The sequence below is a fragment of the Hypanus sabinus genome, chromosome 2 (assembly GCF_030144855.1).
Source record: "Hypanus sabinus isolate sHypSab1 chromosome 2, sHypSab1.hap1, whole genome shotgun sequence".
Lineage (NCBI taxonomy): Eukaryota > Metazoa > Chordata > Chondrichthyes > Myliobatiformes > Dasyatidae > Hypanus > Hypanus sabinus.
The window spans coordinates 4,469,394-4,493,779 of record NC_082707.1 but is presented as its reverse complement, the minus strand read 5'-3'; the positions used below and the strand labels follow the sequence as shown (position 1 = coordinate 4,493,779).

General features: G+C 43.1%; 1 long non-coding RNA gene across 2 annotated transcripts; it reads left to right on the top strand.

Moving 5' to 3' along the window:
* Positions 1 to 161: 161 nt before the first annotated feature.
* On the top strand, positions 162 to 24,363 carry LOC132406169 (uncharacterized). Of its 2 annotated transcripts, XR_009516089.1 has the most exons (4): positions 227 to 366; positions 13,508 to 13,649; positions 14,080 to 23,024; positions 24,065 to 24,363. It is a non-coding gene; the product is annotated as an uncharacterized LOC132406169 (long non-coding RNA). The 2 variants fall into 2 exon arrangements; XR_009516086.1 differs by lacking the exon at positions 14,080 to 23,024 and having other exon boundaries at positions 162 to 366.
* Positions 24,364 to 24,386: the final 23 nt, after the last annotated feature.

Sequence of the window (24,386 nt, the reverse complement as noted above, 5' to 3'; positions counted from 1 at the left end):
GGCCAGCTTATTCTGTGTGGATTTTATGTCAACCGTATTTCGGATATTTTGATCACCACCCCTTGCAGCAGTAGGTTGAGTGTTCATTAGTTGGTATCGTCCGCTCTGTTGACGTGCCTAGCCTCGTTTCCGGGCGCGGTCTATAAATTCCGCGACGGCGGGGGAATTTAGTCCGAGCTGCGTGCTCGGTTGTGGCTGTAAGTGGAATGCTGTCCGTCGTGAGGAAGGAAAATACAATCTGACGGGAATGCTCCCCAGGAGAAGGCAATTCCAATTCCTACTGGCTGTTCGTTGCTCACCGATCATGGCATCCACGGAACTTCGAGCACGGAGCTGCGGAGAGCCGGCGTAGGCCCTGCTGACGGGGTGAGGGAGTTCTTGAGGGGATGGGTGGGTGGGTGGGTTGGACCGGACCGGGTGGGGGTGTTGGCGCTCTCGGCTCCGGTGCCCCACCCTCACGCCGTCATCACGTGATCTCCCGCCTCCGGGCCAGTTTTTCAAGGAGGGGAAGTGACGAACTCAGCAGGCCATTCGGCCCCCTGTGCCGTCCCGCCCGTGCTAGCTCTCTGCAGCAACAGCCTGTTTGATGCCAACGCCCCTCCCCGTTCCCTCCGCCTGACATAAGCACGGCTGGAGTTGACAGAATTCGTGTACAACTAGAAAGTTACCAAACTGCAGCAAAAGGAAGATGCTGTTGGAGAAACTTAGCAGATCAGGCACCGAATGTGGAGGTGGGGAGATGGGCAAGCTGTCGGGCCACGGCCAAACTCGGAGTTTGTTATAAACACTGCTCTAGCACTGAAGCAGTCTTTTGGAGCAGAGCTATTAATCTGCTTAGTCCCATCAATCTGGACCATAGCTCTCCACACCTTTCCATCCGTATACCATTATAAATTTCTCTTAAGTATTGAAATCAAACCCGCTTTCACACACTCACCACCCTCTAAGTGAAGCGCCCTTTATACATTTGATCTTTCACCCTTAACCTCTGGCTTCACATTGATTTTTGCTGTAATGTAAAATATATTAACATTGGGCAACATTATATATTAACAAATATATTAACATTGGAAGTAGAATTGGGCAACTGCACTCTGCCATTTCGTCATGGCTGATCCCAGATCCTATTCAACCCCTATATACACCTGCCCTCTCACCATATCCCTTGATGCCTTGACCAGTCAGGAATCTATTGACTTCTGTTTTAGCCACTGCCTCAGTCTGTGGCAGTACATTCCACGCGTTCACCACTTTCTTGCTAAAAAATTCCTCCTCCATTCTATTCTCTGGACTTAATCCAAATGACAACACATCCTTTCTTTACCACAGTCAGCTGGTAAATTAACCTGGGAGTCTTGCACGAGGATATTCAGTCCCTCTTCACCTCTGATGCTTGAACCTTCTCATTTAGATAATAGTCCACACTATTGTTCCTTTTACCAAAATGCATTATACATTTCCCAACACTGTATTCCATCTGCCACGTTTTGCCCATTCTTCCAATTTGTCTAAGTCCTGCTGCAATCACCTTGCTTCCTCAGCACTACCTACCCCTCCACCTATCTTCGTATCATCCGCAGCCTTTGCCACAAAGCCCTCAATTCCACAATCTAAATCATTGACGATGTAAAAAGTAGCAGTCCCCTTCCTGATCCCATATGAATACCCCTAGTCATTGGCAGCCAACTAGAAAAGGCCAACTTTATTCCCGCTCACTGTTTCCTGCCTGTCAGCCAGCATCATTCCTGTAATGTGAGGCACCTTATCAAATACCTTCTGAAAATCTAAGCAAATGACATCACTGCCTCTCCTTTGTCCACCTACTTGTTACTCAAAGAACTTGAACAGATTTGTCAGGCAAGATTTCCATTGAAGAAATCATGCTGACTTTGACTTATTTTATCATTAGTCTCCAAGTACCCCAAAACCGAGGTAACTGGCCTATAATTTGCTCTATTTTGTGTTCCTCTCTTCTTGGAGTGGAGTGACATTTGCAATTTTCCAGTCCTGTGGGACCATGCCACAATCAGGTGATTGTTGAAAGATCATGACCAAAGCATCTGTTATCTCTTCAGCAGCATCTTTCAGGACTCTGGTGACATGTCCACCATAAGACCTTTGAGTCTGCCTGGCACTTTTTCCTTCATAATAGCAATGGCACTCACTGCTGCTCTCTGACACTTACAGACCTAAGGCATATGGTTATGTCTTCCACAGTAAAGACTGAAGCAAAGCCATTTCTTTGTCCCCCATTACTACCCCACCTGCATCACTTTCCAGTGGTCCAATATCAACTCTCACCTACTGGATATTCTGTATACAACCGAAAAAATCTTTTAATATCCTGCTTTATATTATCGGCTAGTTTGCCCTCATATTTCATCGTTTCCCTTGTAGCTTTTTTAATTGCCTTTAACAGCTTCCCAAACATCCAACTTCCCACCCACTTTTGCTACATTATATGCCCTTTCTTTGGCTTTTATCCGGTCCTTAACTTGCCTTGTTAGCCATGGTTGTCTAGCCCTGCATTTGAGAACTTCTGTCCTACACGTTGTGAATTATTCCCAGAAACTTCAGCAGCCTCTGTTCTGCCTATATCATCCTCCAATCCACCCGGGCAAGGTCCTCTGTCATGTCTCTCTAATTACCTCTATTCCACTACGATACTGATAAACATGACATGTGCTTCTCCCTCTCAAATTGCAGTATGAATTCAATCATATTATGATCACTGCCTCCTAAGGGTTTCTTTCCATTAAGCTAACTAATAAGTTCTGGGTTATTGCCTTATTACAAGCTTTTTCCAGCTCCCTTTGCAATCTCAACTACTCATCTTGACTACTGTTAACTCCACCCACAAAGATTCAACATTCTGTGACACTACATCACCGCTTTCTAAAGATGTAATTCCATCTCTTATCAACAGAGCCACACCACCATCTATGCCTTTCTAACTGTCCTTTCGATAGAAAGTATATCTTTTGATTTTAAGCTCCCAGCTATGGCCTTCTTTCAGCCACAACTGAGTAATGCCCACAACATCATACTGACCAATGTCTAATTGTGCCAAGAGTTTGTCCAACTTATTCCAAATGCTACACACATTTAAATAACGCACCTTCAGTCCTGCGTTGAATTTTGTCTCTGTGACTCTGTGCTCTGTCTGTGTCCCTCCTTCCATTCATGTTACAACCCATCATCTACCTGTAAACCTGCTGGCTCATCCTCAGCTCTATCGTACTGGTTCCCATCCCCCTGTTAGTTTAAACTGCTCCCAACAGCTCTGGCAAACATGCCCACAAGAATATTGGTCGCCCTTGGATTTTGTGCAACCTGTTCCTTTTGTACAGGTCACACCGACCCCAGAAGTAGTCCCAATGATCCAGCAATCTGAATCCCTGCCCCCTGCTCCAATAAAATAATGTATATTATTCCCACTCAGATCAGGGATCCATGCCAAATCACCAGACTCAAAAAGTTAGTTTCCCCAAGCAGTAAGGCTGATCGACACCTCCATCCCAACCACTACTACTTTACCCTGTCAGTCACCTAATGTACAGACGCTGCTGTGTCTGGCATCATTTTATGGACGTACAATCAATTGATGTACACAGGCTGTCTTGTGTATTTGTGTTTACTGTTTTATTATTACCGTCTTCATCTTGTTTTTTTTTGGTGCTGCCTTGGTTGGATCTGGGGTAACAATTATTTTGTTCTCTTACGCTCTTGTGCACTGGAAATGACATTGAATAATCTTGAAGCTTGAATGTAATATAATAATAACTGTAGTTTTTTAGCTAAATGTTATTGTATTTCTTTATAAATACCTGTATGAAAATTTATCTGTGACATTATGTACTTTAATAATAAATTTCCATTGAACTTTGGAAAAATGACTGGGGATGCTTGGGGTGGTGGGACCAGCATCTTTGCTCTTCAGCTGGGGATACCACGGATCCTGGACATAAACTGTCAACAATCCCCACGAATGCAGTCTGACCTGGATAGCTTCACTGTTGCTGTCCTCTGAAGCACTACTGGAACTACTAGACAAACTGGGTTACGTGTTCCTGGGCCCAGTGATCGCATCTCCCCTTGGAACATTAGCTAGCCTGTGAACTGTCAAGATGGCGACTACAAATCGTGTAAATATCATCCTGAACCACTCTCACTGCAACCTGCAGTCTGTAATTATCTTTTATTTATTGTTTTGTTTTTGTATTTGTACAGTTTGAACCATAGAACACTACAGCACAGTACAGGCCCTTCAGCCCTCCATATAATCCTTTTTTTAAAAAAAACACTAAACCCACACTACCCCATAACTCTCCATTTTTCTTTCATCCATTTGGTTGTTTGTCCGGTTTGTGACTCTATTGTCTCTATGAATGCCCACAAGAAAGTAAATCTCTTGGTTGTATTGGCATATATTTAGTGACCAGTTGGGGTTTGGGATCGACTGGAGCAATTAAAGGAAGGCAGGGCAAGTGCAGCATCCATTGTCGCAGTGGCCGTCATCAGAGTGGACAGAGTCAGAGTGGTGATCTTGAGGCTTTAACTTTTCAAGGCTTCGGCAAAGAGAAGCTTCACTCAGAGAAAGCAGAGGAAAGAAAAGCTCGTTTTTATTTCCTTCTCTATATCTGCTCAGCAAGGACCGTGGAATGCTTCTCTTGCAGAATGTGGGAAGGCAGAAGACACCTGCGGTGTCCCTGAGGACTGCAACTGTACGACATGCATCCAGCTGCAGTTTCTAAAACTGCTTTAAGGAATTGGAGTTGGAACTGGTGGGCTGGAATGGTTGGATCTCTGGGACTCAAAGGCAAAGGCACTCTGTGGTGATAGGGGATTCGTTAGTTAAGGGGAATGGATAGGAGGTTCTGTAGGTGAGAATGAGATTCCAAGATTGTAAGTTGCCGCTTGATTGTCAGTGTCTGAGATGTCTTGGATTGAGTTCTCAGCATTAAGTTGGAGAGTGAACAGCCAGAAGTTGTGGTCTATGACATGTGTAGGAGAAGTGATGAGTTCTGCATTGGGAGTTGGGTGCCAAGTTAAAGGGTAGGACCTCCAGGGTTGTTATCTCAGGATTGTTACCCATGACATGTGCTAGTGAGGCCAGAACCAGGAAGATTATAGAACTTAATATGTGGCTAAGGAGTTGGTGTAGGAGGGAGGGCATAAGACTTTTTGATCATTGGGCTCTATACCAGGGAAGGTGAGACTTGTACAGAAGGGATGGTTTGCACCTGAACTGGAAGGGTACTAATATTCTAACACGAAGGTTTGTTAATGCTGTATGGTCGGCATTAAATTATTCCAGGGGGATGGGAACCAGAGTGCCAGAACAGTAGAGAGGTTGTGGAGACAAAGTTAGGGATCAAGAGGTTGAGCTTGGTGCGATTAGAGTCCTGAGCTGCAAGATGTATCTTTGGAAAGGAGGGGTATCAGGTTTACAAACAGAGACAATGTGTAGAGAGGAGAGGCTGTTGATAAAGCAAAATTGCAGTCAACAGGATGAGTTGCAACATAAAAGGTGGACAAAATCGAAAAAGGTGATTTCAGGACTGAAAATGTATTTGAATGTGCAGTACATGGAATAAGGTTGGTAAACTTGCAGCACAGTTGCAGAATGGCAGGTATGATGATGTAGGCATCACTGAATCATGGCAGAAAGATTATAGCTGGGAGCTTAAGGTACAAGTTTACACATTGTAGTGAAATGATAGGCAGGAAGGCAGAGGGGGTGGCGTTGCTCTGGTGAAAAATGAAATCAAACTGTCAGACCACTGCAACCCAAGAATGAGAGGTGACCTCATTAAAACTTATAGAATGGTGAAAGGCCCTGATAGTGTGTTTGGAGAGGATGTTTCCTATGTTGGGAGAATCGAAGACCAGAGGACACAGCCTCAGAATAGAGGGGTGTCCTTTTAGAACGGTGATGAGAAGGAATTTCTTTAACCAAAGAGTGGCTAATCTGTGGAATCCTTTACCACAGACAGCTGTGGAGGCCAAATCTTTATGTATATTTAAAGCAGAGGTTGATAGATTCTTGATTGGTCAGGACTTGAAGGGATATGGAGAGAGGGCGAGAGACTGGGGCTGAGAGGAAATTTGGATCAGCCATGACGGCTGATGGTGGAACAGACTCAATTGGCCAAGTGGGTTAATTCTGCCTCAGATCTTATGGTCTTTATATGTAATATCTAAATATGTAATTTTTCTAATTATTATGGTGGCATGAAAATCTCCCACAGTCAGAGATTATCGAGCTGCTGAGTTGTGTAATTCTCTAATCAGTTTGGACTTCTGAATTCCAGCTGGTCAGGCTGCACTTCTGGCGAGGAATAAACAGTCAACTTTACGGCCTGTTGAAGGATCTTGGTTCGAAACAGCAAGTGTTTATTCACCTCCATAGATGTTGCTTGACCTGCTGAGTTCCTCCAGCGTTCAGATTTCCAGTATCTGCAGACTCTCTTGGGTTTACAATTCATTCTGTGCTGAGAATTTCTACAATTCATTATATCTACAAATAGTCTGATCGCCAGCCTTCAAAGAGTGCTGGTAGCTCTGGTCTCCAGCCCTTTTGCAAATAACAGCTAGAATTTGCAGGTTTAAACATCAGTCTTAACATCTTCCCAGTCTCAGGATGTCTTGGATATGGCAGTTATTTCCCATGGTAAGGGAGTCAAGTCAAGAGGGCAGGACTTCAGGATTGAAGGACATCCATTTAGAACAGAGATGTGCAGAAATTACTTTAGTCAGAGGGTGGTAAATTTGTGGAATTTGTTGCCACAAGTGGCTGTGAAAGCCAAGTCATTGGGTGTATTTAAGGCAGAGATAGATAGGTTCTTGATTAGCCAGAGCATCAAGGCATATGGGGTGAAAGCAGGGGAGTGGGGATAACAGGAAGAATTGGATCAGCCATGGTTGAATGGCAGAGCAGACTCAATGGGCCGAATGGCCTACTTCTGCTCCTATATCTTTTGGTCCTATATCCCCAGCATCTCTCAGTCGTTGAAACTGGATTCAGGTCCTGTTCAATCCCAGGAGGGTCAGCTGGTTTGATACTGGGAAACCTCATGGGAACACCATCTGACCTCTCATTTCCACCCCCAACCAGATTGGGAGAATGACAACCCAGAACTGAAGGACTTCTTGTGTTTATGGTGGGCTTCTGAATCTACCAGCTTGACCTGACAGAGATCTGTACAACCCAACAGACCAGAGGTCATGCATTTTTGTAGCATGTCTCACAGGTTTGTATGGCTATAGGGTGTAGTTACTTGTAGATAACTTCTTGCCATTCTGTCAGATCACAACTAAGCCAATCTGGGCCTCAGATGCCTGTTTCTCCAGAATCACATACACCCACAGGAAAACTCTCTGAAGCAGCTTGGAAACAGAATTCCAAAGATTCCATGCACTCTGCAGAAATTCCATTGTATCTTTGTTGTAGGAGGGTGAACCCTTCAGAAAAGTGCAGTAGAATACAAGAGCAGGCCCTTCAACCTGTATTCTCTGGGCCAACAATTATACCAAATTAAACTCATCTGTCTACATTTCATAGATTTCCCTCCTTCCCTGCCTGTACAATCATCTCTACTGAACAGCCTAGTTATGTTCCTATGTCTTTGTGGTCTCTTAAATGGGCTAGTAACTTTACCAAAGATCCCATCCACCCTACTCATGGACTGTTTGTCCCACTCCCATCAAGGAGAAATATCCACGCCAGGAACAGCAGACTCAGAAACAGTTTCTTTCCTCAACCAGTAAGGCTGATTAACACCTCCACCCACTAACCCATCCCTCCATACTCCCAACCACCACTACTCGTATCATTTCCTGTCGTGTACAGACACTCTTGTGCCTAGTGTCACTTTATGGACATACAATCAGTGTATATAAGCTATCTTATGTATTTATATTTATTGTTTTTAATTGCTGTGCATTTGGAACTGGAGTAACAATTATTTTGTTCCCTTTTACACTTGTGTACTGGAAATGACATTAAATAATCTTGAATAATAAATGGCTCTTTCCTCAAAATGAGGTTATGTTGGAGATTTACGCTGTCTGAACCAGTCAAAGAACAAATTGACTCAGAAACACAGCAGGCCTGCCAACATCTTATGGAGAGGAATAAACAGTTGATGTTTTGGGCCAAGACATTCTTTGGGGTTTCTAGTGTCTGCAGAATCTCTTGTGTTTATGAACACTTTCAGCCTCGTTTCTTAAAGAAGCTTGAGTTTTATAACACTGGGATAGAGCACTGATACACATGGGTCTGTTACTGCATATCAAAGTATGGATTGAGTATTAAAATAGCATTGATTGCAGTTTACATCACATTCCAGGCTATCCTTTCAAGTTGCTCTAAAATCAATCTAATTCTTCCATCTTACATAGACCTCCATTTTTCTTTCATCCATGTGCCTATTTAAGAGTTTCTTAAATGCCTCTAATGTTTCTGTCTGCTGGTATAATAACAGCAACCTCCCACTCAATGTCAGTAAGACCAAGGAACTGATTGTAGACTTCAGGAGAGGGAAACCAGAAGTCCATGAGCTGGTTATCATCAGAGGTGGAGAGAGTCAGTAACTTTAAATTCCTGGGTGTCACTATTGCAGAGGATCTGTCCTGGGTCCAGAAATGTAATTGCAAAGAAAGTACAACATCACCTCTACTTCCTTAGGAGTCTGTGGAGATCTGGCATGTCATTAAAAATGTTGCAAACTTCTTCTATAGGTGTGTGGTGGAAAGTGTTCCACATTTTTTAAATAACCTGTTGACAACCCCCTGCCCCACACACACACTTTCCTCCAGTTACCTTCAAATTATGCCCCTGTGTATTAAGCGTTTCTGCCGTGGGGAGAAATGTCTCTGATCATGTACATCTCTATCCTTCGCTCCAAAGAGAAAAGTCTGAGTTTACTCCATCATTTCATAACACGTTACCAAAGTGTGTTCACAAAAAAATGTGGAAATCACTATTAAATATAAAACAAGTTGGGAGAATGAGATTTGAAAATAAAATCATCCATGATTTTATTGTTGGAGTAGACTTGTTGAACTGGAAGTCATTATTCTGCTCCTCCATCATCAAAGGATCCCCACCAGCTGGACCATGCTCCCCTCGCTGCTGCCGTGAGGAAGGAGGCATCGGAACCTCAGGTCCCACACCACCAGGTTCAGGAACAGTTACTACTCTTCAACCATCAGGCTCTTGTATCAGTGTGGATAACTTCACTCATCTCAACAGTGAATTGATTCCACAACCTACAGACTCACTTTCAAGGACTCAACAAGTCGTGTTCAGGATTCAAGATTTTTTAATGTTATTTCCAGTACACAAGTGTAAAGGAATATTAAATAATTGTTACTCTGGATCAAATCCAGCAAAAAAAAAACAAGGTAAAAGACACAGCAATAAATGGTAATTATAAATACATAAGACACAATCTCACACGGCTTTAGAAAACCTGGACAACATAAACACCTATGTCAGGATGCTGTTCATCGACTACAGCTTAGCATTTAAAACTATCATTCCCACAATCCTGATTGACAAGTTGCAGAACCTGGGCCTCTGTACCTCCCTCTTCAATTGGATCCTTGACTTCCTACCAGAAGACCACATTCAATGTAATTAGTGATAACATCTCTTTGCTGATGATCAACACTGGTGCTCCTGGGGTGTGTGCTTAGCCCACACTGCTCTACTCGCTGTATACACATGACTGTGTCTAGGCATAGCTCAAATAGCATCTTTTAATTTGCTGACGATAAAACCATTGTTGGAAGAATCTCAGGGGGTGACGAGAGGGTGTACGGGAGTGGTGCCGCAGCAACAGCCTGGCACTCAACGTCAGTAAGACGAAAGAGCTGATTGTGGACTTCAAGAAGGGTAAGACGAAGGAACACATACCAATCCTCATAGAGGGATCAGAAGTGGAGAGAGTGAGCAGTTTCAAGTCTCTGGGTGTCAAAATCTCTGAAAATCTAACCTGGTCCCAACACACTGATGTTGTCATAAAGAAGGCAAGACAGCGTCTATGACGCTGAGTCCTGACAAAGGGTCTCGGCCCGAAATGTCGACAGCGCTTCTCCCTATAGATGCTGCCTGACCTGCTGCGTTCCACCAGCATTTTGTGTGTGTTGCTTGAATTTCTAGCATATACAGATTTCCTCATGTTTGCCTTTTAAAGACAGCATCTATACTTTGTTAGGAGTTTGAAGCGATTTGGCATGTCAACATATACACTCAAAAACTTCTATAGTTGTACCATGGAGAGCATTCTGACAGGCTGCAACACTGTCTGGTATGGAGGGGCTACTGCACGGCACCGAGAGAAGCTACAGAATGCTGTAAATCCAGTCAGTGCCATCTTGGGTACTAGCCTACAAAGTACCCAGGACATCTTTAGGGAACAGTGTCTCAGAAAGGCAGCTTCCATTATTAGAGAATTCCAGCACCCAGGGCATGCCCTTTTCTCACTGTTACCATCAGGGAGGAGGTACAGGAGCCTGAAGGCACACACTCAGAGATTCAGGAACAGCTTCTTCCCCTCTGCCATTAAATTCCTGAATGACTTTGAAGTTTTGGACAGCACCTCTCTTTTTAATATACAGTATTTCTGTTTTTCCACATTTTTAATAATCTAGTCAATGTATGTAATTAATTTACTTGTTTATTATTATGCTTTTATTTCTCTCTCTCTCTCTCTCTCTCTCTCTCTCTCTCTCTCTCTCTCTCACTCTCTCTCTCTCTCTCTCTCTCTCTCTCTCTCTCTCTCTCTCTGCTAGATTATGTAGTGCATTGAACTGCTACTGCTAAGTTAACAAATTTCACGTCATATGCCGGTGATAATAAACCTGATTCTGATTCTGAGCTTGTATACAGAAATCGATTGTGTGTCTGTAAAGTGGTGCTAGACACAGGAGTTTTGTACATACGGTGACAGACAGGAAATGTCAGTCAAAGTGAAAATATCTCTTCAAAGTGATTGAAATTATTTACAAATATAAAACAAAATAATTGATTATTCACCTCCTTTAATATGACACACCAAATCATCACTGATGCAGCCAATTGGATTTAGAAGTCTCTTAATTAGTTAAATGAACATCACCGTGCACAGTCAAGGTGTTTCAAATTGAATGTGGTAAGAATACACCTGCGTCTGGATAGTGCAACTGCTGGTGAGTCAGTATCCTGGCAAAAACTATACCACAAAGACAAAGGAACACTCCAAGCAACTGCACAAAAAGGTTTTTGAAAAGCACAAATCAGGAGATGGATAAAAGAATATTTCCAAGTTGTTGAATATTTCTTGGAGTACTTAAGTCAATCATCAAGAAATAGAGAGAGTATGCAATAGCTATAAATCTGCCTAGAGCAGGCCATTCTCAATAACTGAGAGACTGTGCAAGAGGGGACCAGTGAGGAAGGCCACTATGATAACTCTGGAGGAGGTACAAGTTTCAGTGGCTGAGATGTGAGAGACTGCACATTGAATAACTGTTGCCCAGGTTCTTCACCAGTCACAGCTTTATGGGAGAGTGGCAAAGAGAAAGCCACTGTTGAAAAAAACTCACATGAAATCTCAGCTAGAGTTTGCCAGAAGGCATCTGGGATACTCTGAAGTCAGCTGGAAGAAGGTTCTATGTTCCAATTAAACCAAAATTGAGCTTTCTGGCCATCAGACTAAATGCTATGTTTGGCATAAGCACATCTCAAAACACACCATCCCTACCTTGGCTGTAACATGCTGTGGGGATGTTTCACTGCAGCAGGCCCTGGAAGGCTTGTGAAGGTAGAGGGTGAAATGAATGCAGCAAAATATAGAGAAATCCTGGAGGAAAACCTGATGCAGTCTGCAAGAGGACTGCAACTTGGGAGAAGATTTGTTTTCCAGCTATACGATCACCCCAAGCATAAAGCCAAAGCTTTATGGAATGGCTTAAAACAACAAAGTTAATGTCCTGGAGTGGCCAAGTCAGAGTCCAGACCTTAATGCAATTGAGAATTTGTGGCTGGACTTGAAAAGGTCTGTTCACGCACGATCCCCATACAATCTGGCAGAACTTGAGCAGTTTTGTAAATAATGGGGGAAAATTGCAGTGTCCAGATGTGCAAAGCTGATAGAGACCTATCCACACAGACTCAAAGCTGTAATTGCTGCCAAAAGTACGTCTACTAAATACTGAATTGAAAGGGGTGAACACTGATGCAATCAATTACTTTGTGTTTTATATTTGTAATTAATTTAGATCACTTTGTTGAGATCTGTTTTCACTTTGACACAAACATCTTTTTCTGTTGATCAGTGTCAGAAAAGCCAAATTAAATCCACTGTGATTCAATGTTGTAAAACAATAAAACATGAAAACATCCAAGGGGGGTGAATATGTTTTATAGGCACTGAATATGTATTCTGATAATAGATAGACTTTGAACAATATCACATGGCCTTGTTTCAATCATGTTCAGTGCCTGTGTCATAAATGTAACAGACTCGGGTGTAGACTCATCGAATTCATGACACAGGAAGCTATTGTTTGCGTTGGTTGATTTAAAAATAACTTAGCTGAATCACGTGATTCGGTTCCACGTTCCTGCAGACCATGGCTCTTCAATTAGGGTGTTACTCATTCATTGAGTTCTTGATTCTGCCACTCTCTGTGTGATTTTATTTGTGAAAATACATTGCTCATTTCTCCTATAATTACTTGCCCTTCTTTTGATTCATTTATGGAGCCATAAGGTTCGTCACTGACACAATTCCTTAGATGTGCAATTGAGAGTATATTGACTGGTTGCATAAATTCCTGGTATGGAAACTCCAAAGCCCTAGACTGGAAAACCCTACAAAATGGAATTGATATGGCCCAGTACATCACAGGTAAATCCCAACCGACCATTGAGCACCACTACATGGAGCACTATTGCAGGAAAGCAGCATCCATTCGGGCCATCCTCCATTTCTAAACTTTAACCTTTGGCCCCATTCTTTCTTTTTCCATAACTATTTAAAAACTAATAGACCTGTGGTCACTGGACCCAATGTACTACCCAGTTGTCATTTCAGTTACTTTTGGTCTGCCTTGTTCTCTAAGAGGAGGTCCAATATTGCCCCCTTCATGAGTAGATTTTTCTGTTTTGCTGCATGAGGAAGCTATCTTGGAAGCACCAAACAAATTCTGCCCCATCCCGGCCCTTGGCAATAGGTGGCCCAATCAATCCTGGGAAAATTGCAATCTCACACTAGCACGACCCTTCTGTTCTCACAACTGCATGCAATTTCTCAGCACATTTGCTCTACAATAAGAAATATATTTTAAAAAAACAAATAATAAGTTGCATTTATGACACAATTTTAAAAAGTAAACCGTATAACGCTACTGATGGTTCATGCATGATGAGAGCTGGGTGGTGATACAGAAAAACGAGTTTCCCCTCTAGGATATTTGTTCCCCTCTAGTTCACATGCAACTCATCCCTCTTTTACAGAACATCTGTATCCCAGAAGAGATCTCAATAATCCAACAACCTCATTCCCTGTAGCACATCATCTTTTCTGTGATATTAAAACCCTGAACGTGATTCTGGACCCTTTCCCTCAGATGGTCACATATGACAGCTAGCCCCAAAGGTAAATGTTCTTCGTATTTATTCTACTTACCTAACAGTCTATTTATCATGTATAATTTGGTCAAATTTAGGTATAGTGTATAAGGAATTTGTGTTACTAGAGTCTTTTCAATTTTCAAATAAACTCTCTCAGACAGGATGTCTTTGAGAAAATGCCACATTATAATTATATGCTCCATTCATGACAAAAAAATAATTTCACACCCTTCCTACAATGTGTTCACCTCAGCTTGTGGTTTAATTGGTTCTTTTTCAAAGTTAAACACAACTGCCTTGCTTTAATGAAACTTGGGACCCAATGCATTTATTCAGTATGTCCTTTCAGGTGAAGAGATGTGTGTACAGATACACCCAGGTTTCTGTTCCTATACGTTCTCCAGAATTATTTTAGGTGATCTGGTATGTTACCAAAGACTCTCAAATTTCTATAGATGTTCCATAGAGAGCCCGCACAGGATCGGAAAAGTCTACAGGAAGTGTTAAACTCAGCCAACTCCATCATGGGCAAGGGCCTCCCGAGCATCAAGGGCACCTTCAAAAGGCGATGCCTCAGAAACACAGCATTAAGCATCATGGTCACTCATCACCCAGGACATGCCCTCTTCCCATTACTACCATCAGGAAGGAGGTACAGGAGCTGAAGACACACACTTAATTTTACAGAAACATCCTCTTCGCCATCAGATTCCTGAATGGATAAAGAATCCATGAACACTACTTCACGATTTTTGCTGTCTTAGCACTACTTATTTAAGTATGTACAGTATATATTATTGTGATTTATAGTTTTTATTATTATGTTGCTGCAAAACAACAAATTTCATGACTTATGCCAATGATATTAAATCTAATTCTGACACTCTTTGGTGGACTTTTCTTACACCATTTAATGATTTTTCTCATGCCACAGTAGTGCAGCAGTTAGCACAGTGCTATTACAGCTCATGGCAGAGGAGTTCAGAGTTCAATTCTGAGTTAGTGGTGGAGAGGAGGTCACTAAACAAACTGTTATCAATAATGGACAATCTGGCACATCCTCTCCATGACCGACTGAATAAGCAGCGGAACACCCTTTCTAACAGACTCATTCAGCTCCACTGTCACCAGGATCATTATGGAAAATTTTTCATACCTAATGCAATAAGCATATACAACAGTTCATATCTGTGTGACAGGAGAACAATACAATAGTACAATATTTTCTGTTTTATTATTTTGTACATTAGTATTGCACAGTGCTGCACATTATTTCACATTGGTAAATTATTATTGTGTATATTATTCTGTACTTTATTATTAGTTAATATATTTATTGTTATTGCTAAGTGTGTTTTTAAATGTTGCTGCTGTAATGAAGTGATTTTGTTATTTCAGATCAATAATGTAGGTGTTATTATTCTGATGTCCTCTGTCAGCAAGTTTGTATGTTCCTTTCTGTGTGCATGTGTGTTTCCTCTGGGCACTCCAGCTTCCTCCCACTGTTCAAAGACATACCAAATAGGAGGTTCATTGCTCATTATTAATTGTCTTGTGATTAGGCTCAGGTTAAATCAGTGGGTTGCTGGGTGGCGCAGATCAGTGGGCTGGAAGAGCCTATTCCGCACTGCATCTCTAAATAAATAAATAAAACAAATAAACATCCACTGCCAAGTGGTTGCCTGCTCCATCAGCCTGTGTCCTCCAATCATCTTCTAAATTGTGAGCCATTAACCAGTGTGCTCTTTATTATGGAAGCATGTATATGAAGCCATACACTGTTGATTAAGGGGAAAATGAGGGGAAACCTTTTCTTGGGCTATGCAGGTACGGTATGTGTCAGCATCAGAGGCCCATCACAGTTCGGAGTGCAAATGTGAAAACAGCAGACTCGGAAAAATCCAGTCTTCTTTTGGTGGCTGAGTTGCGGGAGTGTGAGTGTTGGTGTATCTTGTACACCTCTATCATGTCTCATCTCATCCTCCTTCTCTCCAAAGCATAAAGCCCTAGCACCCTTAATCTCTGATCATAATCCATACTCTCTAAACCAGGCAGCATCCTGGTAAATCTCCTCTGTACCCTTTCCAATGCTTCCACATCCTTCCTGTAGTGAGGCAATCAGAATTGGACACAGTACTCTAAGTTTGGCCTAACCAGAGTTTTATAGAGCTGTATCATTACATTGTGACTCTTAAACTCTATCCCTCGACTTATGAAAGCTAACACCCCATAAGCTTTCTTAACTACCCTATCTACCTGTGAGGCAACTTTCAGGGATCTGTGGACATGTACCCCCAGATCCCTCTGCTCCTCCACACTACCAAGTATCCTGCCATTTACTTTGTACTCTGCCTTGGAGTTTGTCCTTCCGAAGTGTACCACCTCACACTTCTCCGGGTTGGACTCCATCTGCCACTTTTCAGCCAACTTCTGCATCCTATCAATGTCTCTCTGCAATCTTCGACAATCCTCTACACCATCTACAACACCACCAACCTATGTATCGTCTGCAAACTTGCCAACCCACCCTTCTACCTCCAAACCCAGGTCATTAATAAAAATCACGAAAAGTAGATGTCCCAGAACAGATCCTTGTGGGACACCACTAGTCACAACCCTCCAATCTGTATGTACTCCCTCTACCATGACCTACTGCCTTCTGCAGGCAAGCCAATTCTGAATCCACCTGGCCAAACTTCCCTGGATCCCATGCCTTCTGACTTTCTGAATAAGCCTATGTTGTGGAACCTTGTCAAATGCCTTACTAAAATCCATGTAGATCACATCCACTGCACTACCCTCATCTATATGCGTGGTCACCTCCTCAGAGAACTCTTATCAGGCTTGTTAGACATGATCTGTCCTTTACAAAGCTATGCTGACTGTCCCTGATCAGACCATGATTCTCTAAATGACCATAGATCCTATCTCTAAGAGTCTTTCCCAACAGCTTTCCCACCACAGACATAAGGCTCACTGGTCTATAATTTCCCGGGTATCCCTACTACCCTTTTTTGAACAAGGGGACAACATTCGCCTCCCTCCAATGCTCCAGTACCATTCCCATGGACAATGAGGACATAAAGATCCTAGCCAGAGGCTCAGCAATCTCTTCCCTCACCTCGTGGAGCAGCCTGGGGAATATTCCATCAGGCCCTGGGGAGTTATCCTTTCTTGCTACCCTATATTCCTCAATAGATCCATCTGATCCTTGCTTCCTAAACCTCATGTATGCTGTCTTCTTCCACCTGACTAGCTTTTCCATCTCACTTGTCACCCATGGTTCCTTCACCCTACCATTCTTTATCTTCCTCACTGGGACAAATTTATCCCTAACATCCTGCAAGAGATCCTTAAACATCGACCACATGTCCATAGTACATTTCCCTGCAAAAACATCATCCCAATTCACACTCGCAAGTTCTAGCCTTATAGCCTCATAATCTTCCCTTCCCCAATTAAAAATTTTCCTGTCCTCTCTGATTCTATCCTTTTCCACAAGAGGGACAGCTTGCACCTGAACTGGAGGGGAACCAATATCCTGGCTGGGTGGTTTGTTGATGCTACTCAGGAGATTTTAAGCTAGTTTTGCAGGGGACTGGGAACTGGAGCCCCAGGTCAGTAAGGCAAAGATCAGACCAGACAGTAGATGTCAGGGAAAGTATTGAAAAGCAAATTAAAAATAACAGGTATATTGGGTCGGATTGTTTGAAGTGTGTATATTTTAATACTAGGAGTATTATGGTTGAGAATGATGGTCTTGGAACATGGATCAGTACATGGAATTAAAATAGTGAAACCAATCCTGAAACTTGGTTGAGAGAGAGGCAGGAATGAGTGATTAATGTACCAGCTTGTCAGTTTTAGTATAGATAGAGAAGGAGGCAAAAGAAGTGTGGGAAGTTGCACTATTAATTTGGCACACTATCACAGTTGCACTCAGGGGAGACATAATGGAGGGGTTAGGTACTGAGTCCATTTCAGTAGAACTCCGGAATAGGAAGGCTGCAATCACACAGATGGGATTATATTACAGACCCCCTAATAGCCACTGGGACATTGAGGAACAGATTTGTAATCAGTTAAGGAAATGTGTAAAAATAATAGGGTTGTTGTCATGGGGGATTTCAACTTGCCTCATATAAACTGGGACCTTCTTAGTGTAAGGGGTTTAGATGGGGCAGAATTTGTTAAGGGTATTCAAGTAGGTTTCTTAAATCAACATGTACAGTCCAATGAGAGGGGGCTCCGTACTGGAGTTATGGGTAATGAGCCTGGCCAGGTGACTGACCTTTCAGTGGGTGAACAGTTAGGGTCAGTGACCACAATTCCTTAACTTTCAGGATAGCTATAGATAAGAAGAGATATAATCTTTGTGGACAGTTTTGAATTGGAGTAGGACAAATTATGAAGGTGTTATGAGGGACTAGGAAGCATTAGTTGGAAACCCTTTATCTCTGGTCAGTCCACATCAGCTGTGGAGGGTGTTTAAAGTTCAGTTGCACAGAATGCAGAAAACATATGTTCCTGGTAGAAGGAAAGACAGGGATGGAAAGGTGTCCAGAGAGGTGATGATTTTAGTCAAGAAGAAAAAGGAAATGTATGTCAAGTTTTGGAAGTTAGGATCAAATGAAACACATGAGAGGTATAAAGAAGCCAGAAAAGATTTAAAGGGACTTAAGGAAAGCTGGGCTGGGGAGGGGGGGGTCATGAAAAGTCCTTCTCAAGTAGAAACATAGAAAACCTACAGCACAATACAGGCCCTTCGGCTCACAAAACTGTGGCGAATGTGTCCTTACTTTAGAAATTACCTAGGGTTACCCATAGCCCTCTATTTTTCTGAGCTCCATGTATCTGTCCAGGAATCTCTTCGAAGACCCTATTGTATCCACCTCCACCACCATCGCCGGCAGCCAATTTCACACATTCACCACTCTCTGCGTAAAAAACTTAACCCCGACATTTCCTCTGTACCTACTTCCCAGCACCTTAAACCTGTGTCCTCTTGCGGCAACCATTTCAGCCCTGGGAAAAAAGTCTCTGACTATCCACAGGATCAATGCCTCTCATCATCTTATACACCTCTATCAGATCACCTTTCATCCTCCGTCACTCCAAGGAAAAAAGGCTAAGTTCACTCAACCTATTCTCATAAGGCGTGCTCCCAAATCCAGGCAACATCCTTGTAAATCTCCTTTGCACCCTTTCTGTGGTTTCCACACCTTCCTGTAGTGAGGCGACCAGAACTGAGCACAGTACTCCAAGTGGGGTCTGACCAGGGTCCTATATAGCTGCAACATTACCTCTCGGCTCCTAAACTCAGTCCCACGATTGATAAAGGCCAATGCACCATATGCTTTCTTAACCACCGAGTCAACCTGTGCAACAGCTTTGAGTGTCCTGTGGATTTGGACCCCTATGGGCTCGGACCTCCAAATAGGATTCAGGTGAATCCCAAGGCATTCTAGACATTCATGAAGAGCAAGAGGAGAACTAGGGAGCGGATTGGACCACTGAAGGATAATGGGGGGGGGGGAACCATTTACTTGGATGTGGAGAATATGAGTGAGGTACTTGACTTCAGTATTCTTTCTCACACTCTTTCTCAGTGAGGGAGAATTTGCTGCTGATTTTCAAGTCAGGGAACTTGAAATAAAAAGCAACGCTTCAGACTGACTAACATCGAAATAGCAACTGTTGTCACCCCTTTTGCTATGGAAGGAACAATATCTGTCTCCCCCTTGGTAGTATGAGAGAGAGAGCCTGTGGGATGTCGAAAATATTGGAATGAACCCTACCAGCCTACAGATCTTTTAAAGAAAGGGGCTTCCCTTCGTCCACTATCAACTTTGCCCTCCATCGCGTCTCCTGTATTTCACGCACCTCTGCCCTCACCCCATCCCCCTGCCAGCCCACCAGGGATAGAGTCCCCCTGGTCTTCACCTATCACCCTACCAGCCTACAGATCCAATGTTTAATCTTCCATAACTTCCGCCACCTCCTACGTGATCCCACCACCAGCCACATCTTCCCCTCCCCCGCACTCTCGGCTTTCAGCAGGAATTGCTCCCTACGCGACTCCTTTGTCCATTCATCCCCCCCTATCCCTCCCCACCGACCTCCCTCCAGGCACTTATCCCTGCAAATGGAAGAAGTGCTACACCTGCCCCCACACTTCTTCCCTCACCACCATCCCAGGCGCCAGACAGTCCTTTCAGGTGAGGCACCACTTCACCTGCGAGTCAACTGGGGTGATATCTGGTGCTCCGGATGTGGCCATTTATACATTGGGGAGACCCACCGCAGACTGGGAGACAGTTTCGCCGAACACCGGCACTCAGTCCGACATGTTTGTCCATGGCCTCCTCTACCGTCAAGATGAGGCCACACGCAGGTCGATGGAGCAATACCTTATCTCCTACCTAGGTAGCCTCCTACCTGCCGGCATGAGCATTCAGACCTCCGTTGATACCCCTGCCCCACCTTACCTCACCCCTATCTATAATTTTAGTCTGGTTCTCTTTCTCTCTCTTCTCCCCCCTCACTTTAATCTCCCCCCAGCCCTACCTTTCTTTCTCTTTTATTTCCCATAATTCTCCACCTTCCCCCAGCCCATTTCCCTTCAGCCTATCACTTCCCAGCTCTCTACTTCATCCCTCCCCCCAACTTCTTATCCCCCCCTCGACCATCCCATGTTACTTCACTCCTGATGAAGGGTTTCAGCCCGAAACGTTGTCACTACCTCCTCCCATAGATGCTGTCTGGCCTGCTGAGTTCTGCCGGCATTTTGTGTTTTTTTATTTATTTCCAGCATCTGCAGATTCACTCGTGTTGCCTTGGAATGAACAGTCAGTTTTCAATGTACTGTCTCAGTTTGGGGCTGTTGTTGCCAGTATGGTGGGTGATGGGAATGCTGATGCTGCTTGTGTATGGAAGGGGCAGGGGACTCTGCTGTTCATTTTTTCGGGTTTTCTGTTTTGAGGATGTCTATGGAGAGTAATAATTCCAGGTTGTATATTGCATGCATTCTCGGATAGTAAATGGAACTATTGAACTATTTGCCAAGGAAAAGGATAGAGAGGATCAGGAGATCAGTGCTGAATGTATAAGCATGTAAATTCATTTAGAACTCAAAGAGGAGAAAGTGTTGGGCTTCCTAATGAATATTAAGGTGGATAAGTTCCCAGGACCTGATGGCATTTACCCCAGGTAATTGAAGTAGGCAAGAGCCGAGAATGTTGGGGCCTTGACCAGTATCTTCGTGACCTCTCTAGCCACAGCCAAGGTGCCAGAGGGCTAGCAAGTAGTTAGTTGTACCTCTGTTTAAGAAGGGAACAAGGGAAAATTCTGGCAACTATAGACTGGTGAGTCTCATGTCTGTTGTAGGGAAATTGCTGGAGAAAATTCTTAGGGATAAAATATATGAGCATTTGGAACACTAATTAGCATGTCTTTGTGTGTGGCTGGTCATGCCTTCCCAACCTGAATGAGCTTTCTGACAAGGTGATGAGAGAGATTGATGAGGATAGGGCAGTGGATGTTGTCTGCATAGATCTTAGTAAAACATTAGACAGAGTCCCTCGTGGGAGGCTAATCCAGAAGATTAAGATGCATGGGATTGACTGTTTGGATTTAGAACTAGTTTGCATATAGAAGACAGGAGATAGTAGTGGTAGTGACATACTCGAGCTTCAGGTCTGTATTTGTGCTGGGACCTCTGCTGCCTGAGATGTATATAAATGACCTGGATGAAAATGTAGATGGGTGGGTTAGTAAGTTTACAGAAGATATTGAGATTGTTGGAGCTGTGGATAGTGTAGAAGATTGGCGCAGAGTACAACATAATACAGACCAGTTACAGAAATAGAGAAGTGGCAGATGGAGTTTAACCCAGATAAATGTGAGTTGTTGCACCTTAGTAGGGCAAATGCAAAGAAACGGTACACTTTTAAGACTATAAAACCATTAGACATAGGACCAGAATTAGGCCATTCAGCCCATTGAGTCTGTGCAACCATTCCATCATGGCTGATCCCAGATCCCACTCAACCCCGTACACCTGCCTTCTTGCCATGTCATTTGATGCCCTGAGCAATCAGGTAACTATCAACTTCCACCTTAAATATACCCATGAACTTGGCCTCCACTGCAGTCTGTGGCAGAACATTCCACAGAGTTACTGCTCTCTGGCTAAAAAAGTTCCTCCTTACCTCTATTCTAAAGGGTTGCCCCTCAATTTTGAGGTTGTGCCCTCTTGTTCTGAATAGCCCCAGCATAGGAAACATTCTCTCTACATCCACACTATCTATTCCTTTCAACATTCCATAGGTTTCAAAGAGATCCCTATGCATTCTTCTGAATTCCACTGAGTACAGGCCCAAAGCTACCAAACACTCCTCATATGTTAACCCCTTCATTTCTAGAATCATCCTCATGAACCTCCTCTGGACTCTCTCCAATGACAACACATCCTTTCTGAGGTGTGCTCAAAACTGTCAACAATACTCTGGTGCCGCCTGACTAGTGTCTTATAAATGCTCAGCATTACCTCCTTGCTATTCCCCTTGAAATAAATGCCAACAGTGCATTTGCCTTCTTTACCACAGAGTTAAACTGTGAATTAACCGGTTGGGAGTCTGGCACGAGGACTCCTAATTCCCTCTGCACCTCTGATGTTTCAACTTTCTCTCCATTTAGGTAATAGACTGCACTATTGTTCCTTTTACCAAAATGCATTATCATATATTTCCCAACACTGTATTCCATCTGCAACTTTTTTGCCCATTCTTCCAATTTGTCTAAGTCCTGCTGCAGTCGCTTTGCTTCCTCAGCACTACCTATCCCTTCACTTATTTTCGTATCATCCACAAACTTTGCCACAAAGCCATCAATTCCATTATGCAGATCATTGAGAAACAATGTGAAAAACAGCAGTCCCAATACTGACCCCTGAGGAACACCATTAGTCATCGGCAGTCAACTAGGAAAGAGCCCTTTTTATTCCCACTCACTGCCTCCTGCCTGCTAGCCATTCACCTATCCATGTCAGTATCTTTCCTGGGACACCTTAGGATTTTATCTTGTAAAGCAGCCTTATGAATGGCACCTTATCAAATGCCTTCTGAAAATCCAAATAATTGGCATCCACTGCCTCTCCTTTGTCCACCCTGCTTGTTACTTCCTCAAAGAACTCTAACAGATTTGTCAAGCAAGATTTCCCTTTACAGAAACCATACTGACTTTGGCTTATTTTATCATAAGAGTGGAGTGACATTTGTAATCTTCCAGTCCTCCAGGACCGTGCCAGAGTCAAGTGATTCTTCAAAGATCATGACGAATGCATCTGTTATCTCTTCAGCACCATCTTTCTGAACTCTGGGATGTAATCCATCATGTCCAGGTGACTTAGCCACCTCTTAACCTTTCAGTTTGCCTTCCAATGTTTCCTTTGTAATAGCAATGGCACTCAATCCTGCTCCCTGACACTCACGGTCTTCTGGCACACTGCCCATGTCTTCCACAGTAAAGACAGATGCAAAATACCCATTAGATTCATCTGCCATTTCTTTATCCCCCCCATTACTATCTCACCAACATCATTTTCCAGTGGTCCAACATCAACTCTCACCTCCCTTTTACTCTTCATAGAACTGGAAAAAAAACTTTGATACCCTGCTTTATATTGGTTAGTATGCCCTCATATCTCATCTTTTCCCTTCATACAACTTCCTAATCACTTTTGCTACATTATATGGCCTTTCCTTGGCTTTTATGAAATTCTTAACTTCCCTTGTCAACCGCAGTTGCCTACCCCTGCCATTGGAGAACTTCTTCCTCTGTGAGGTATATCTCTCCTGCCCCTTGTGAATTATTTCCAGAAACTTCAGCCATCTCTGTTCTTCTGTTATCCCCACCAGTATCCTCCTCCAATCCACCTGGGTAAGATCCCCTCTCATGCTTCTGTAACTCCCTTTATTCCATTGTGATACTGATACATGTGAGTTATGCCTTACCCTCTGAAATTGCTGTATGAATTCAATCATATTATGATCACTGCCTCCTAAGGATTCCTTGACATTAAGCTCCCTAATAAGATACGTGTTAGTATACAACACCTAATCTTAGATAGCCTTTCCCCTTGTAGGCTCAACTACAAGCTACTCTAAACAGCCATCTCTTAGGCATTCAACAAATAGCCTTTCTTGCGATCTAACACCAACTTTATTTTCCCAATTCCCTTTTTCATTGAAGTCCCTCTCCCATTGCAATTGTGACAATATTGTGGTGATATCACGTGCAATGATTGGACAGAGCACTGAGCATGATCGGGATTGACAGAATGTTCCAGCATGTGGCTAGGTTAAGACGTAGTTTGTTTATTACCGTAAATAAAAGTTCTCTAATTCTTCCAGAGTATGATTATTCATTGTTAATCCACAGTATGTTTAAACAGAAGTAACATAACCTGGTGTCAGAAGTGGTTCTAGAAGAATAATACAGGAGAATCGAGAATGGAAGATTATCAAAAAAAAGAAGAAAAAAAGTTCGAACTGTAAATGGTAAAATGCAAGGGTTACAATCCCCATCAAATCTTCAGCTGACTGGCAATGTAGCTGAGAATTGGTGGATATTCAAGCAGCAGTTTGAACTGTACTTATTGGCAGTCGATTATGAAGAATAATTGGAAGAAACCAAAGCTGTGCTTCTGCTCCATGTAATCGGGAATGACGCTGCAGAGGTATATAATAATTTTGTCTTTGAA